This window comes from Triticum dicoccoides, chromosome 3B, assembly GCF_002162155.2.
Source record: "Triticum dicoccoides isolate Atlit2015 ecotype Zavitan chromosome 3B, WEW_v2.0, whole genome shotgun sequence".
Lineage (NCBI taxonomy): Eukaryota > Viridiplantae > Streptophyta > Magnoliopsida > Poales > Poaceae > Triticum > Triticum dicoccoides.
Window position 1 is genome coordinate 213,661,631 of NC_041385.1, and position 18,807 is coordinate 213,680,437.

Sequence of the window (18,807 nt, forward strand, 5' to 3'; positions counted from 1 at the left end):
CGGGCGCCCGCCAAGACCCTCCACCATTTCCTATTACTGCCATTCAAGAACAAAGTATTATCCGAGAAAACAAAGGCCCCGGCAAGAGGAGCTTGTCGGGAAGGCCAACCAAGGCATCGCCAGAAGACTTGCCGCGGCGCCCCGCGCTTCCCGGCAAGGCCCGACGGCCGGCAAGCTTGCCGGCACAACAAGAGAAGGGCCGTGGCAAGGCACCTGCCACAGCAAGGCTGCCACCCAAACTCCAGCGCGTCGGGCGACGTGTCATCACAGGGCCATCCCAAGGGCACGTGGCGAGGCACTATGGAGCGAGGTGGCAAGCGGAGCTAACAGAGACGCCATCGTGGCAACCGGTGGCTCACTTAACGGTCGTTTCTCTGCACTGTTGGGGCGACCAGACGGGCATTAAATGCCCTTGTCCCCTGCCGTCAGAGTTAGGTAGAGGACACTGTTGGTCACTGTTGTACCAACCTGCGTTTTTACCTTTCTACCCCCTCTTCCTACACTGCCACCTGTTGGTTCCCCCTTCAGATTATAAAAGGGAGGCCCATGCGCACGTAGGAGGGGTTCGGTCCATTCGACACCCACAACACCACCATACGCTCGCACGCTCGAGCAAGATCAAATACAATCACCGAAGCAGCAGTAGGGGTTTTATCTCTCCGGAGAGCCCCGAAGCTGGGTAAAAATCGCCCGTCTCCCCCGCGCGCTCGACCTCGATCTGCTCTACGCACGCCCTCCGCGCCCTTGCCGGACTAGAAGGGGCCCCCGTGCCTCATAGGTGCTCGAGGCCACAGAGAGACACGCCCCAACATTCCATTCCTTATTCCATTGTCCATCGAATCGTTACCCAAAACTTGAAAACTTCAACCACACAAAACTCAAAAAAAAAACTCGTAAGCTCCGTTAGTATAAGAAAATAAAACCACCACTTAGGTACTGTAATAAACTCATTCTAAATTCATATTGGTGTAATATCTACTTTACTCCAACTTATCTATGGTTCATACCCTCCGATACTACTCATAGACTCATCAAAATAAGCAAACAACACATAGAAAACAGAATCTGTCAAAAACAGAACAGTCTGTAGTAATCTGTACCAACGTATATTTCTGTAACCCCAAAAATTATGAAATAAATTTCTGGACCTGAGTAATTTGTCTATTAATCATCCGCAAAAAGAATCAACCTAAAATAAGTAATCAGTAAAAAATGACAGCGAATCTCGTGAGCGCTAAAGTTTCTGTTTTTCACAGCAAGATCATATAAACTTCACCCAAGTCTTCCCAAAGGTTCTACTTGGCACATTATTGAAACAAAATCTATAAGACATGATTACTACAGTAGCATAATCATGTTTACACACAAGAACAGTAAGGATACATATTGGGTTGTCTCCCAACAATCACTTTTCTTTAATGCCTTTTAGCTAGGCATGATGATGACAATGATGCTCACATAAAAGATAAGAATTGAAACATAACGGGAGCATCATGAAGCATATGACTAGAACTTTTAAGTCTAACCCACTTCCTATTCATAGGGATTTTGTGAGCAAACAACTTATGGGAACAATAATCAACTTGCATAGGAAGGTACAACAAGCATAACTTCAAGAATTTAAGCACATAGAGAGGAAACTTGACATTATTTCAATTCCTACAAGCATATGTTCCTCCCTCATAATAATTTTCAGTAGCATTATGAATGAATTCAACAATATAACCAGCACCTAAAGCATTCTTTTCATGATCTACAAGCATAGAAAATTTTCTACTCTCCACATAAGCAAACTTCTTCTTTATAGCACACGTATCATCACAATAATCATCATAAATAGGAGGCATGCTTTCATCATAGTAAATTTGCTCATCAAAGCTTGGGGGACAAAAAATATCATCTCCATCAAACATAGCTTCCCCAAGCTTGTGGCTTTGCATATCATTAGCATCATGGATATTCAAGGAATTCATACTAACAACATTGCAATCATGCTCATCATTCAAAAATTTAGTACCAAACATTCTATAGATTTGTTCTTCAAGCACTTGAGCACAATTATCCTTTCCATCATACCCATGAAAGATATTAAAAAGGTGAAGTGTATGAGACAAACACAACTCCATTTTTTTGTAATTTTCTTTTATGGACTAACTAGTGCTAAAACAAGAAACAAAAAGATTCGATTGCAAGATATACCTTCACTTACCTAGCCTCCCCGGCAACGGCGCCAGAAAAGAGCTTGATGTCTGCTACACAACCTTCTTCTTGTAGACATTGTTGGGCCTGCTAGTGCACAGGTTTGTAGGACAGTAGCAAATTTCCCTCAAGTGGATGACCTAAGGTTTATCAATCCGTGGGAGGCATAGGATGAAGATGGTCTCTCTCAAGCAACCCTGCAACCAAATAACAAAAAGTCTCTTGTCTCCCCAACACACCCAATACAATGGTAAATTGTATAGGTGCACTAGTTCGGCGAAGAGATGGTGATACAAGTGCAAAATAGAAAGTAGATATAGGTTTTTGTAATCTGAAATAATAAAAACAGCAAGGTAACAAGCGGTAAAAGTGAGCGTAAACGGTATTGCAATGATAGGAAACAAGGCCTAGGGTTCATACTTTCACTAGTGTAAGTTCTCTCAACAATAATAACATAGATAGAACATATGACCATCCCTCAACATTCAACAAAGAGTCACTCCAAAGACACTAATAGCGGAGAACAAACGTAGAGATTATGATCGAGTACGAAACCACCACAAAGTTATTCTTTCGGATCGATCTATAAAAGAGTTCATACTAGAATAACACCTTAAGATACAAATCAACCAAAACCCTAATGTCACCTAGATACTCCATTGTCACCTGAAGTATCCGTGGGAATGATTATACGATATGCATCACACAATCTCAGATTCATCCAACCAACATAAAAGTACTTCAATGAGTGCCCCAAAGTTTCTACCGGAGATTCAAGAACGTGTGCCAACCCCTATGGATAGGTTCCCAAGTGTCACGAAACCCGCAAGTTGATCACCAAAAAATACATCAAGTGGATCGATAGAATAACCCATTGGCACCACGGTTATCCCACGCAAGACTTACATCAAGTGTTCATAAACGACTCAATCCAATAAGATAACTTCAAAAGGGGAAACTCAATTCATCACAAGAGAGTAGAGGGGGAGAAACATCATAAGATCCAACTACAATAGCAAAGCTCGGGATACATCAAGATCGTGCCATAGAAGAACACGAGAGAGAACACGAGAGAGAGAGAGAGAGATCAAACACATAGCTACTGGTACATACCCTCAGCCCCGAGGGTGAACTACTCCCTCCTCGTCATGGATAGCATCGAGATGATGAAGATGGCCTCCATTGATGGGACCCCCCTCCGGCAGGGTACCAGAACAGGGTCCCGATTGGTTTTTGGTGGCTACAGAGGCTTGCGGCGGCGGAACTCCCGATCTATCTTCTGTTCTGGAAGTTTTAGGGTATGTAGGTATATATGGGTGAATGGGGTACGTCGGTGGACCTTGAGGGGGCTCACGAGGTAGTGGGGTGCGCCCAGGGGGGAGGGGTGCGCCCCCACCCTCGTGGGCAGCCCGGGTATCCCCTGACGTGTACTCCAAGCCCATCTGGTTGGTTTCCTTCCAAAATTAACTTCTCCAGTTGATTTCGTTCCGTTTTGACTCCGTCTAATATTCCTTTTCCTCGAAACACTGAAATAGGCATAAAACAACAAATCTGGGCTGGGCCTCCTATTAATAGGTTAGTCCCAAAAATAATATAAAAAATGGATAATAAAGCCCAATATTGCCCAAAATAGTAGATAAAGTAACATGGAGCAATAAAAAATTACAGATACGTTGGAGACGTATAACGCGCTTCCTCGAAATTTCGTATCCCGCGGAATCTGGGATACACTGCAGGCAATCGTGCCCAATATCCCGCTCTTCAACGCGACACTCGGCATATAAGATCAACAGTTCACTCGACTGTCCAGTAAATGGATCAAGGCGACTGAGTCGACACCAAACATCGATGCAGGCACTCTCATTTGCAGAAAGCACTCGCGAGATCCCAAGGCTCAGGACAAGTTCAATTTCAGCCTATTTTGCACTCGCACCTTAATCCATTCGGGGCTACTGATGAGGATACAGACCTGGGGTAGGGTCATAGGCCTAACCTATACGTCCTACCCAAGGTCACTACCCCAGAAGATAAGAAGACCAAGAATCCACTCGACGGTATAGTCACTTGACCGTCATTCCCCCACTTTCACTCGACTGTATGGGGAATGACTCGACCATATCAAAGACGAGGGGTCGGAAGAACGCACAACGGCCGGGCATTCACACCAGTAACGCCCTTACTTTATGTACATTAAGCTCCTTGTAATGGAGGGGAGCTGGGGTCCTGGCACACTCTATATAAGCCACCCCCCTCCTCTAGGACAAGGGTTCGCACCCCCTGTAACACAACACACATAAACCAATCAACCGCCTCCGGGCACCGACACGTAGGGCTGTTACTTCCTCTGAGAAGGGCCTGCACTCGTAAAACTCGTGTATACATCTTCGCCATAGCTAAGATCTTGCCTCTCCATACCTACCCCCCTTTCTACTGCCAGACTTAGAACCACGATAGCCGGCTATGCTGCCGCGGAGGCCTCACTGCCCCCATACTACTCCTACTGCTGGCCAGGCCATCCCTCCACTCCACTCACCCACACCCCCTGTTATTCTGCGGCGACGGTAGCGCAGCCGAACCAGTGAACCCTCGTACTGCTCTCCGCGTGGGCATCCGCTGCTGCGTCTTCCCCGGCTCCGCGTCGTCCCCTTCCTAGGCCTCGCCGTCGTCCACCGCGTTGGTGCTCTTGGTGCGGCATGGTCAACGTGGTCAATGACCGAATTCCATCGGAAGAATACTGTATGTGGAGAGGCTGACAGCTGGGTCCACGGCAGCCGCAAGGAAGTGCCTCCTTATTACGCGGAAAATAATTATCCCTCCACCTGACAGCAGGGACCCACCAGATGGGCCACCAGTCGCAAAAAAAACATCTGCCCCTGACTGCTGGGACCCACCTGATGGGCCACCGTATTTCGGGAAAAAAACGTTCCCCCTGTTGTCATCTCGGACCCACCGGAAGTGCCTCCTTATTACGCAAAAAAATGAATACCCCCTGCTATCTGGGACCCACCTTGGTGGGAGGCTGACTTGTGGGCCTACTAAGTTGACGGGGATGGAGGGCTTTGTTAACTTAGTCAATATAAACGATTCTAGCTCCAGTGACCGTACGATGTCCATCCAACGACCGTAGTGCTTCTTCAACCTCTGGTCTTCATGCTCTAGCCGCCCAAAGCAGCGCCGGTCATGCCGCATGCTCCTGCCTCCCATGGCTGGATGTGCTGCCACGGAGGCCTCACTGCCCCCTACTATTCCCACTACTAGCCAGGCCCTGCAGCGACGGCAGCCTCACACCGCAGTCGATCCAGTGAACCCTCGTACTCCTCTCCGCGCGGGCTTCCACTGCCGCGTCTTCCCCGGCTCCCCGTCGTCCCCTTCCTAGGCCTCGCCGTCGACCACCTCCCTGGTGCTCTCGGCGCGGCATGGTGAACATGGTCAAGGAACGACTTCCATCGGAAGTGGACTGTACGTGGAGAGGCTGACAGCTGGGTCCATGGCCGCAGCAAGGAAGTGCCTCCTTATTACACGGAAAATAATGATTCCTCCATCTGACAGCTGGGACCTATCGGACGGGCCACTATATTTCGCGAAAAAACATTTCCCCCTGACTGTTGGGACCTACCAGCTACATCTTCGCACGCAAAGAAGTGCGTCCGGGCAAAAAAAAACGATTCGCCCCCCTGACTGTTGGGACCCACCAGCTACATCTTCGCATGCAAGGAAGTGGTCCAGGCAAAAAAAAATGATTCGCCCCCCTAACTGCTGGGACCCACCAGCTACATCCTCGCATGCAAGGAAGTGCATCCGGGCAAAAAAATGATTCGCCCGCCTGACTGCTGGGACCCACCAACTACATTTTCGCACGCAAGGAAGTGCCTAACAGTCGGGACCTGTCGTGGTTCTAAGCCTCACAGTAGAATAGGGGGTAGGTATGGAGAGGCAAGATCCTATCTATGGAGTAGTTGTATACGCAAGAGATTTACAAGTTCAGGCCCTTCTCGCAGGAAGTAATAGCCCTACGTCTCGGAGCCCGGAGGCGGTCGACTGGATTATATGCGTATGAGTTACAGGGGTGCAAACCCTTTACACTGAGGAGGGCGGTGGCTTATCTAGAGTCCGCCAGTCCCCTCCGGCCCTCAGTTATGCAGGGTTTAAAGTACATTAAGGCCTGGCGTTACTGGTAATGCCATACATAAAGTGCTATCATGACCATAAAGACTACTTAATGACAGACCGTTTGTGTGTAGAGTGACTCTAGATCTCCTGGTGGTTGAGTGAGTGGCTTCATGGTCGATTGTCTTCGAGTCCGTCGAGTGGAATCCTTCCAAGTCGACTAAAAGGTAGTTTCTTCTAGAGATGTCCTTGGGGAGGGTACCTTGGACAGGTCCATGACCCTACCCTAGGTACATGGCTTCATCATTAGCCCCCGAATGGATCGAGGTTTGAGTGAGGAAGGAGTTGAGAATTCTTCCGACCCGTTTTTCATGCTATGAGTATGTCTTGTTCTGGATCAATGACTTTAGATGACGGCACCAACTTCTTTTTGAGTCGCCTTGATCCATTCTTTGTATTCGTCGAGTGACTTTTCTGTACTTGGAGATTTCTGAGAGATGGATCTGAGGAAATCTCCAGTCTGACAAGTTGCTCAGCTGTTCGCGGATTTAGTGGGATCAGAATTTCGGGAAGCGTGCGAGGCGGAGGAGGACGCTTTACTCGGATGGGATAAGGCAGGAGAGCCTCAATCTCCATGCCACCTTTTTCACCATGTATCGCGCGCGCGAATGTTGCATGATTTGATAGGATCATCCGGGCCTACCAGTCAGCCACTCAGAAGCGACCTCATATAAGGCGCCGGACGGGGGTTTTTTGAACAGTGCGCCCTCATTTTCCCCTCCCTCTTCCTCAGATTCATCTGTTGTGTTCGCCACCATCCCAGCGCTGCTGCTCTGTACGTGTTTCGCCGGAGGCGATGGTGAAGGAGAAGACGGCGGCTTTGGAGCGGGCGAAGAAGGCGACGACGAAGGTGAAGGGGAGGGCGACCAGTCGGGCCGATCTGCCGCAAGGCTGGATCCAGGGCGACTGGATCCGCTCGACCATCCGCCAGAAAGTTCTTGACGACCTAGCAAATGAGGGACTGATCCCTCATGGATCAGCGAGGCTCCCGGGGAAGGAGTGGCAGCCGCAGCCTCAAGAGGGTGAGTGTGTCCTCTTAGCTACCCACGTCGACCGCGGGTTTTCTCTGCCGCCCCACCCTTTCTTTTTGGGTATTTCTGAACTTCTTTGGGGCACAACTCCACCACTTCACACCCAACTCTATTGTCTATCTCGCTGCTTTCGTGTCCTTGTGTGAGAATTTCTTGGGCTGTCGGCCGCATTTTCCCTTCCTGGTTCGCGCCCTTCAAGACGTCACCCTTGGCCTTGGCCCTACGGCTGAGGCCGAGGCACGCGTCTTGTCTTCTGCAGCGCTGACGCGGGTCTTCACCCACATCTATCTTCGTGACCCCAACATCGACCTCGACAACCTGCTGGAGCCAGTGAGCAGCGAGCGTGCCGCTGCCGCTGCTGAGGCCATGAAGGGTCGTGCGGAGGCTCTGCTGGGGAAGTTCCGAGCCTTCAGTACCAAGCCGAAGCGGAGCGCTGCTAGCCCTGCTGCTCCACAAGGCGAACCTGCTCCGCGCAGCTCCCCCGCCGGCAAGTGACTCCGTCGTGGCTCCCGTCCTGCTTTTAATTCCTACGCATGTACCATGCCTCGCGGAGACGTTAAAACTTATGTTTGATGCTGTGATAACAGCATGGACTGTAATATTTGCTTTTGAATTCCCTGAAATTTGCATTATTCCTTCCTACTTGCTTATGTTCTATGCCGGCAGAGCCCGGCCCCGCGCATACCTCAGCCGCCATTGGCCCCGACCGGAAACCAGGACGGGACCAAGGAGTGAGGGGCTACGTGACAAGTTAGGCTCTTGAGTCGCGATGCTTAGTAGTCCCCCTTGGCGCTCGAACATCAAGTAGGGAGGTGAGACGTGGGGGTGACTCCTTAGGGAGGTGAGATGTGGGTGGATCTTCCGTTCTACGTCTGTAGAGCCCGGCCCCGAGCATACCTCAACCACCGTTAGTCTTTCGGAACTAAGGAGTGAGGGGCTATGTGACTAGTTAGGCTCCTGAGTCACGATGCTCAGGAGTCCCCCTTGACGCTCAAACGACCTTCCTACCTTGGCTCCGCTTGGGGAGGGACGTGCGACGAACCAGGCCCGAGGGGGCCTGGCCAGGTGGCATGCGTCTGGGCGTGACCCAGGCACAGCCCCCGTGCCCAGCCCCTTCACGCGGCACTCCCGAGGGGAGGCGTTGTGACAAGGCCAGACACTAAGCTCCGGGCTCCCTGAGGTTGATGCGGCCCGGAGGCCACCCTCAGTTGTTTATCACCAGCGCTGAGCATAGCGCTTCCGTATGCGTACGGGCATAGCCGCTCCTCGGCAGTGTCGTCACCCAACGCGAAGCATGGTGCTTCCACTGGTACGTGGGAGGGGGCTCCCCTCCGGGAGGAGCCCCCGGGGCGTATACAGCCCCACCCTGACAAGTGGCTGGCGCGGTAGGGCTTGGCGAGGTGTATCTGGGCACCGGTGAGCCAGCGCGGGACTCACGGGGCCCTACCTCAAGGCGGGTTGCGCCTGGCTCTGGGCCTTATCTTCGAGTGTGTTCCTGCAAATTTGGCCAGATGCCGGTGCTCTACGTCTTCGGGTCCCGGCTCTCGGGCTGGTCTCAGCCGTCCCTGGCCTGCCAGGTCGTGATGCCATGGACAGGACCAGAGGGTGAGGGACGGAGAGCCGGTAGGAGCCCTGAGTCGCGATGCTCAGGCACCCCCCCTTTAACGCGCAAGATGGGTTAGATGACGAAACTCTACGTCCTCGGGTCCCGGCTCTCGGCTGGTCTCAGCCGTCGCTGGCATGCCAGGTCGTGATGCCATGGACAAGACCAGAGGGTGAGGGCCTGAGAGCCGGTAGGAGCCCTGAGTCGCGATGCTCAGGCACCCCCCATTTAACGCGCAAGCTGGGTTGGATGACGAAACTCTATGTCCTCTGGTCCCGGCTCTCGGGCTGGTCTCAGCCGTCGCTGGCATGCCAGGTCGTGATGCCATGGACAAGACCAGAGGGTGAGGGCCGGAGAGCCGGTAGGATCCCTGAGTCTCGATGCTCAGGCACCCCCCTTTAACGCCCAAGATTCCGACACCCAGGAGAGAAAGGCACCAAATAACAAGCATGGTGGATCGAAAGCATAGTCCTAAGATAATGCAAGAAGGGTACATGCCGCTGAGTCAGGCCCGTGCGGCTTGGGGATGATGCAGCCCGAGGGGCGCCCCCACTAAGGTAAGCTAAGGACATGAAATAAAAGGGACACATGCCGCAGGGACGGACCCACGCGGCCTCGAAATAATGCGGCCCTGAGGGCGCTCCCAGCCAGAAATGAAACTTAAAAGATGTTACCTGATTATGTTGGAGACGAAGGGGTGTTGGTGTAGCAGACCCGGTGGGCTGCGGGAGCCGATCCTCACAAGCCCCCAAGCCCAGGGGCCTCAGGAGGCTCCGGAGTCGCTGGCGGCTCCTCGCGGGCCATCTCCATCTCCGCCAGGGCTGCGGCACGCCTGACCTCTTGAGCCTCCAAGATGGCCCTCATGAGGCGCTGGTACGCGGCAGCCGCGTTCGGCAAGCCATAAGGCATGCGAACGTAGTTGTGGGGCGGACCCTCGCAGCGTCCCACTTGCGAGGGCCAGAGGCGCTCCTCAGACGCGGCTCGGTTAAGCCCTGGTATGTCGATGCAGGCGTGCAACCCACCATCCTTGCCTGGATGGGGGGCCACAGCGGGTAAGCGGCGGCTGCCTCTCATGACCCTTGACTCCTGTAGCTCCTGAATGGCCTTGCTGACGAACTCCTGAGGGTTTGGCCCTCCTTGCCTTGCTCCTTCTTGAGGGAAACGTGCTTTGAAGCACGCCTCCACATGGTGCCCAAGCGCCTCCCTCGTGACCTTGGCGAGGTCGGCGGCCCTCCAGGGGAGAGCCCCCGAGCCCTGCCTGAGGAGGGCGCCGGGCGCGCTTCCCTATGCGATGGAAGGAGGCTCCCCCTGAGCAGGCGCGGGCCCTGAGGGGCCTGCCTCCTGAGGGGCCGGGCCGGATGATGTCTTCTTCTTCTTGGGGGCGGCCTCGGGAGGCCTCCTGATGCCGCGGTCTGGGTCTTCCAGCAATGTGGCCTGAAAGGCTCGCTCTAGGGAGCACACTTCGTCTCTCTCTTGGCAGGGCACCGTGATGACCCCGCCGCTTCCTGGGATCTTGAGGACGTTGTAGCCGTGGTGGGTTACGGCCATGAACTTGGCTAGCGCCGGGTACCCGAGGATGGCGTTGTACGGCAGGCGAATGTGGGTGACGTCGAAGTCGATGAGCTCGGTGCGATAGTTGTCGCGTGCCCCGAAGGTGACAGGAAGGCGGACCTGCCCGATCCGGACCGTGGAGCCGTCGGTGACTCCGGAGAAGGGCTTGGTTGGCAGAAGCTGACTGTAGGGCACTTGAAGATTGTTGAACGTTTCCACGGACAGGACGTTGAGCCATGCCCCGCCGTCGATGAGGGTCTTGGTGACTACCACGTTGCTGATGATTGGGGAACAAAGCATCGAGAGGACTTCGGCTGTGGACGCGCACTTGAGCTGATCCGCTGAGCTGAACGTGATTGCGCATGCCGACCACCTGAGAGGGCGCGTGGCCTCGATCTTGGGGAGGACTGCATTCACTTCGCGGGCGAACTGCTTGAAGATGCACTGGGAGGCTGGGGCTTAAGCTCCGCCCAGGATGCAGGCGATTGTGCGCGGTTCATGGAAGCCCCCAGCCCCCTCGTCCTGATGACGGTCTTCATTTCTTCTTGGCTGCGGCGGTAGCGGAGGGAGGCCTGCGTTCCCTTGTGGGCGATCCTCGCGAGGCTGATCCCTCCAGCCTCCCTCGCGAGGCGGGTCCTACCAGCGATCCTCGCGAGGTTGGTCGCGCCACCAATGGCGGGGGCCGTGGTCTTCCCAACGCCCTGCATTCCTTCCTCCTCCTCGGCCATAGCCCCGGTCTCTACGGTCGGGTCGTCTTCCGACCCTTCCTTCACGCACGGCCCGGAGCTCTTGGCATTCATTGGTGTTGTGGGAGTGGAGGTCGTGGTACACGCAGTACCGACTTCCCTTGGAGGATTCGGGCTGATCTCTGCCCCGCTTGGTGTCTGGCTCTGCCGCGAGTACGGCAGCTCCCTTGCGCTTCACGTCCTTGGCCTTGGGCTTCCTCTCTTCGGGGTCTACGGCAGGCAGCTCGAGGAGGGAGAGGCGCCCCTCCTCAGCCCTGGCGCAGTTGGTCGCCAAGTTGAACAACTCCAAGGAGGTGCACAGGTCATCATGCATCGCCAGCTCCTCCTTCATCTTGACGTCGCGCACACCGTCGGAGAAGGCTGAGATGATGGCCTCCTTCGTCACCCTGGGGATCTTGAGGCGCGCGTTGTTGAAGCGCTGGATGTACTTCTGCAGGGTTTCCCCTAGTTGCTGCTTGATACGGCCCATGTCACTCACGGCGGGTGGCCGGTCGCGAGTACCCTGGAATTTGGCGATGAAGCGGGTGTGCATCTCGTCCCAGGAGGAGATCGCGCCTGGGGCCAGATTCAGGAGCCAGGTGCGGGCTCCGTCCTTGAGCGCCATGGGAAACCAGTTCGCCATGACCTTTTCGTCTCCGTTGGCAGTCTCGATGCCCAACTCGTAGAGTTGGAGGAACTCTGCAGGGTCAGCTGTGCCGTCATAGCGAGGAGGCAGGTCTGGTTTGAACCTACCGAGCCACACGACGCTGCGCAGCTCGGAGGTGAAGGCGCGGCAGCCCGCCGTGGCCACAGGGGGCCTTGGGCGACGGAGAGCTTGGTCCTGCGGGTCCCCGCGCGCCGCGGCTGGGGGCAGCGCAGGGTCTTGACGTGCTGGAGTAGGGAGCGCTCGGGCAGCTTCTCGAGGGCGAGGGACTTCTTGGAAGCTCTGCTCTTGACGCGCTGGCGCCTGACGGAGCAGGTTCCGCCCAGGGGCCGCGCGCCTTGGGGCCAGGGCGCCTTCTTGAGGTGGAGGCGGCTGAGGCGCCCAGGAGCTTCATTGCCCGCACAGGGTGGGGTGCGGTGCAGCGAGAAGGACGGCGCGGGGGCGCCTCCGGCGGCTTTGACGAGCTCAGCGACTCGGTCGAGTCATTCTTCATAGACATCGTTGATGGGGCGGTAGCGCAGGAGCTCGTTCGCCGCGATGAGCGCAGCTCAGGCCTCCATGGCCGTGCGGGGCGCGCGTGACGAAGAACCAGCGGGGGCGAGCGAGGGCATGGCAGGGCGGCCGTCCCGCCTCACGGATGGATGCTGGGACGATGCTTGCTGTTCGTTCCCCGCCGGGCCGGTGGCGGCCATGACGGCGGGTGACGGGGAACGACGAGGGCACCCACCGACGGGAGCCGTCTGGGCGACATGGGAAGCGATGGCGGCTCGGCCCTCGGCGCGAGCCCGACGAGCGTCAGACATGGACGCGATGGTTGGAGAAGAACGAGACGACGGAAGGCAATTTCCAGCACACCCTTACCTGGCGCGCCAAATGTCAGATTTCGGGTTCCGGCAGACCCTTGAGGTTCGAACACTGGGGTGCGCGCGGAGATTCAACCCTCTACCGGCTCGCTCCTCGCCGAATCGCTAGGACCTAAACTACCAAACAGAACAGCACAAGAGACACAAGATTTATACTGGTTCAGGCCACCATTGTGGTGTAATACCCTACTCCAGTGTGTGGTGTGGTGGATTGCCTCTTGGGCTTGATGATGAACAATACAAGGCAGAACAGCCTCGCGAGGGTCTGTTCTTGGCTGGTGCGACGAACTGCTGGGAGGAGTTCAATCTCTCTATCTACTGGTTTCTTTTTGAGGATCAAGATGTCTCTACCTTGGGGGTGGCTAGTCCTATTTATAGGCGAACGCCCTGGGCCTCTCCCCAAATATCGAGCGGGAAGTGCGCCAACAATTGGCCATTTTAAAGGGGAACAACGGGTACACTTATCCTGAATAAAGTTGGTCCTCGCCTGTCAAAGGCTCTGGTGGTGACGCTGGCTTGGGCTCCACAATGACTTCCTTCCGGCCGTTGGGCTGGTCTTGGTCTTGTTGCACCGAAATGGATGCCTTTGCTTGATGCTCTTGCCTGCGCTTGCCCCCTTTGCACCAAAGAGGAAAGGGAGGAAACTGCGCGGGCTGGCGCCCGACTGGCGCCCTTGGTCGTCATGGCTTGCGTCATGGGCACCTTGTGAGGTACCCCACCTTGAACTCTCCGCCTCCTCGTGAGCCATCCTGATGAGGCCGTGCCTGAGGAAGCTCCTTGTCGTCCGCCCCGCGAGGCTTGGCCCCTCGCGAGGGTCTTGAGCTTGCGTTGATGAAGATGGGTTGTGCTGGGCCTCCTTTGAGCCACGCCGCAGGCCGCAGGCAGGCAAGTCTGGGGACCCCCGTTCCCAGAACGCCGACAGCTTCGGATAGCCCCTCTAGGGCTAGTGTGGCTGTATTATTTTCGGCGCGGAGCGCTACGTCCGGATCACTGGCAAGGGTGATGATTCCGTTGGGCCCGGGCATTTTGAGCTTCATGTACCCGTAATGGGGTATAGCTTGAAAAATTGTGAATGCCTCTCGTCCTAATAAAGCGTGATATCCGCTGCTGAACGGGGCCACATGGAACCTGATCTCCTCGGACCTATAGTTTTCCGGCGAGCTGAATACCACATCCAGTGTGATTTTTCCTGTGCAGCATGCTTCCCGACTAGGGATTATTCCTCTGAAGGTTGTGTTGCTTCGCTCAATGCGGCTCCAGTCTACTTCCATTTTTCGAAGAGTTTCCTCGTAGATGTGGTTTAATCCGATGCCGCCATCCATGAGTACTTAGTAAGGTGAAAGCCATCCGCTATTGGACTGAGGACCAATGCGGCTGGTGCTCGGGCTATTCAGAATTTAGGTTCGTCATTGGCGTTAAAGGTAATAGCCGTGTCACTCCATGGATTTATTATTGCTACTTGGTAGACTTCGGCGAGGCTGCGGAGTGTTCGTTTCCGCATATTATTTGATGTGAAACTCTCAAAGACTGTTAGTACCGTACTCGTACTGCTGGGCTGGTTCTCTAGGGCTAGAAGCTCTTCGCCACTTTTGGCCACCTGCCATAGTATCCAACATGCTCGAAGGCTATGTGTTGGAGTGGCGCCCTCTGTACTATGGATTTTGCAGGGTCCGCTGAGCCATCCGTCCAGTACGGTTCCGTGTCCTTTAGGGGGTTTTTGCTTTTTGGTTTTTAACCCAGGTGCCTGAATATGATGCACCCTTTTATTTCGGACTACGGTCGTGTTCGGAGCTGGATTGTCCCAAAATTTGGTTTCGGTTTTCCAGGCACTCTCCATTGCACAGTACTTTCATACTATGGATGCCAAGTCAGCGAACCGTGTAATTTCGCAACGACTTATGGCGTTCATGATCCCCTTGTCCATGCAATTATTGCAGAAAATTGAGATTTCGTTTTCCTCATGGCAGTCCTTTATCCTATCCATAACCAGGAGGAATCTGGCCCAGTAATGGTGTACTGTTTCAGCGGGCTCTTGCCGGATTCGGGATAGATCGCTTGTGTTTGGGTGGGCGGGTGGAATTAAATTCGGAACCCCGTCCAATCTAAGACTCAAGGGCCAGAAAGTTTCTGAACTTGGAAGCTTGGGTTGCTGGATGTTATCCAACGAATCCGGCCCGCTGCCTGACTTTAGGTTCAGGGCTTGATCAGCGTCCGTCCCTCCGCGGGAATCCGACATGGAGGGGTCGGGAATTCGGACATAGCTTGTCCTTAATGTAGAAGAAGAATCGCCGTGTTGTTCCTCCACCACAGCAACGTGGTGAGTAGCCTGGGGAGAGTTGATCTCTCTCTGATCGATTTTAGGCCCGGTCTGATCGTAGTCTATAGCGACTCCCAGGGCGGCAACACGATCCAAGAGCTCGTTTATGGAGGAGAGCTCCATCGGATCTAGCTGCTCGGCGAGTTCCGAGTTGACGTGAAGATCGCTTTTGATGACCCAAGAGGTCATCGTCGGCGCGGCGGCCGAACAGGCGGTCATAAGAAAACCGCCTAGCCGGATAGTTTGCCTGATGGCCAAAGCTCCTTTGGCAACGGTGCCGTCTTTAAAGACGGGAGGAGGCATCCTTCCTGATGGCGACGGCACAGAGGAACTCTCAATGAAAGCACCAATGTCGGTGTCAAAACCGGCAGATCTCAGGTAGGGGGTCCCGAACTATGCGTCTAGGCGGATGGTAACAGGAGACAAGGGACACGATGTTTTTACCCAGGTTCGGGCCCTCTCGGTGGAGGTAAAACCCTACTCCTTCTTGATTAATATTGATTATATGGGTAGTACAAGAGTAGATCTACCACGAGATCAAGGAGGCTAAATCCTAGAAGCTAGCCTATGGTATGATTGTTGTTCGTCCTACGGACTAAAACCCTCCGGTTTATATCACTACTAGGGAAAACCCTAGCAGTAGCGCGTGTTTTGTGACTACTAGTAGCGCGGGAAGCCGCGCTACTAATAAGGCGCTACAGCTATTGCTTAGCAGTAACGCGTGCCATCACGCGCTACTGCTAGTACAAATAGCTGCAGCGCTTGTTCAGTACCGCGCTACTGCTAAGTTATCTACTTGCAGCGTGTTTCCTTTCCATCGCTACTAGTATTTTCTTTTATAATTTTTTTATTTTTAGTGTATTTATGCGCCATCATACAAATATTGGTACAATACCAGCTGTTATGAGGTTTACATCATTATGTCCATAACAGTGTATTAAATGAAGGTGGATTAGGTTCAAGTGGAGGCAATATGTGGTGCATGTCAAAAGTATACTACTAATCCAAACTTGATCTACTTTGGATTAGTAGTACTTTCGATGTGCACCACATGTTGCCTCCACTTGAATCTAATCCGCCAGCACAAGATATTTAATCGTCATCATGGTCATTACCATCAACATTATTTATTTAATCACCACTAACACTAGCTAATAATAATCATCATAGTCATTACCACGAACACTAGCTATTTTATCATCATAGTAATAGTGTAGCACATCATCATCCTGAAACTCATTTCTAGCCGGCTACTCACTCCTGCTACTCACTCCTGCCGCTCTCTCTTAGGTAAAAGAACATAAAACATGTATAGCTCTCCTCCTTGATCAAGTTGGAGCATGCAGATGAACCTGTCTCCTAATCGTGGAAGGCGTCTCTGGTTGCTGCTCCCTAGTACTTCTCTGCGCTCCCCCAACACATATTTGGTCCAGTCTTGCACTATTAAGCATCCGTCGCTAATCTTGAATGCACTAAAGTAAGCTGTAGGATATCTTGGCCGTAAGTTGATAATACTCATGACACCTTTAGTCTCGATCCCATAAGGCACAACATTCATCGGGAGTCCCTGTTGAAGAACATCGTATGGTAACATACTTAGCAATGAAGTTTAGCTTCAAAAATAATGTATGGAAAAGATGCAATGAGGATAAAAAGTAAAAATCTTACCATCCTTCCTAAATGGATGTGACCGTAGTTCATTATGAACACTATGGGTCGCACATTTTCAGTACTAAGATTTCTAAATGCAGGAAGAAAATTTGTCTTGACAGTATCAAGATCCTCAAGCCATGAAACATAATGACTGAGCTCCTCGCAGTTGAGTTCAGCCCCAGGATAGTATACGGTCCTGTCTACCAAGCGCTGGACATTCTTGCTTGCACGGAAATAAGCTGACAATACAAATTAGTTGTCAATTATTTTTGAATAAACAATATCAAAGACATAAATATGGTTGAGAAACTTACATAATGGTATAACTGGAGGCATTTGCACATTGACCCAGATGTCGGTATTACCTTCAATATCATCTTCCGGACGAATATCAAAGGTGATAACCATATCAGGCTCAAATGCATAAGTCTTGCATAGTGCTCGCCATGTTTTGCATCCAAAATAGGTGTAGTCGTCTGAATTGTATAACTTCGCATGGAAAATATAACCATGCTCGGTCTTCAAGTAAACTTTCTTTTCCTCCATACTATGACTGAAACCTATCTTATCCAATACAAAAACTTTTGCATGGCAGGGGATACGCTAGTAGAATAGTAAAAAAATATAAGTTGAAGCAAATGAAAGGAGATGTCATGCTTAATTACGAAAAAAGACTTGTCGTTGTGACTTACTGTATCCACTTCGAAGTTCTCGTCCAGCTTGATGCTGAAGCGCCTATCATCATCTAGGAAGATTCCGTCGCACAGGCCGCGCTCGTCTTCGCAGTATTTGCAAATACCGAAATCCTTCTCGTCGTCAGACATTTCCTATGTTCATAGTTAAAACATTAATTGAAAATCGATCGAAGACAACTACCAAGATACTGAACACACAAATCCGGGGCACTCGATATTTCCTACATATTCTAGCACAAGTCATGCCAAAATTGACGGAAAAATCCGGCATGACCTTTGCTAAAATAGGACATATCGAGCGCCTGAAATTTGCCGGAACGGAAATGAATCAACACTCCGGCAAAACATAGGCCACTCGGAGGTGTAACCTGCAAACATGACCGGCCACTTGGATATTGAGCAACACAAGATATACATTTGAAAATATCTTATAGGACACAAATTAGCATGCATTCAATAAGCAAAAGTAGATCATCTCATGCATTTCAAAATATTGTCACTAATACATCACGAATAGTGTCATACATATAACATCACTAATACAACTAAAACTCTAGCACACGACGGGTATCGGCGCGGGCGGTGGACACCCACAGAGAAGGCACCATCACGGGATCATAGCTCCAGTGAGATCCCCGGAGAACCTGCCAGGTATTGGAGAACGGCCTGTGCTCCAACGCAAACAAGTAGCGACGGACGTGCGCGTCCTCCTCACTGACACGGTGACGCACCACCTCCGCGGAGTCCTCGAGCCTCTGGATCGTCACTGGCCCACGCGACCGCCACCAAACAAGGTTCGGGTCAACGACAGGCTGGCTCCTCACCAACCTGCGCCCCCCGGTAGGTAGCGCCTCCCAGTACCACCCCGGCGGAGCCCAGTCCCGAACATGGCCGATCTGGTCAAGCAGGTGTCGTCCTTCGCCGACTCGACGACGAGGATGCGGGATAGGCATCGTCCACGTCGAGGCGGGAAAAATTGCTTTAACTAAAAAATAGAAACAAGTTCTTACTAACTAGTTCTATTAATTCAACTAGTTCTTACTAAAAATAATACTATAAATAAAAATATTCTAGTACCTAATTAGTACCTAATTCTTACTAACTAATTAGTACCTAGGAACTACTGCCCCAATTACCATCTAAGTAATTAACTAACTAGCACTAAAAATAGCCTAGGGTTCATACTAACTAGCACTAAATACCTAGGGTTCATAATAAGCAGAGAAGAGGGATCAGAAGGGGAGAGAGGGATCGGAAGGGGAGAGTGCTTACAGAGGGCAGGGAGAGAGATGGGGTCGGGGGAGACGGCGGCACCGAGGCGCGGCGAGGCGGCCGGGTC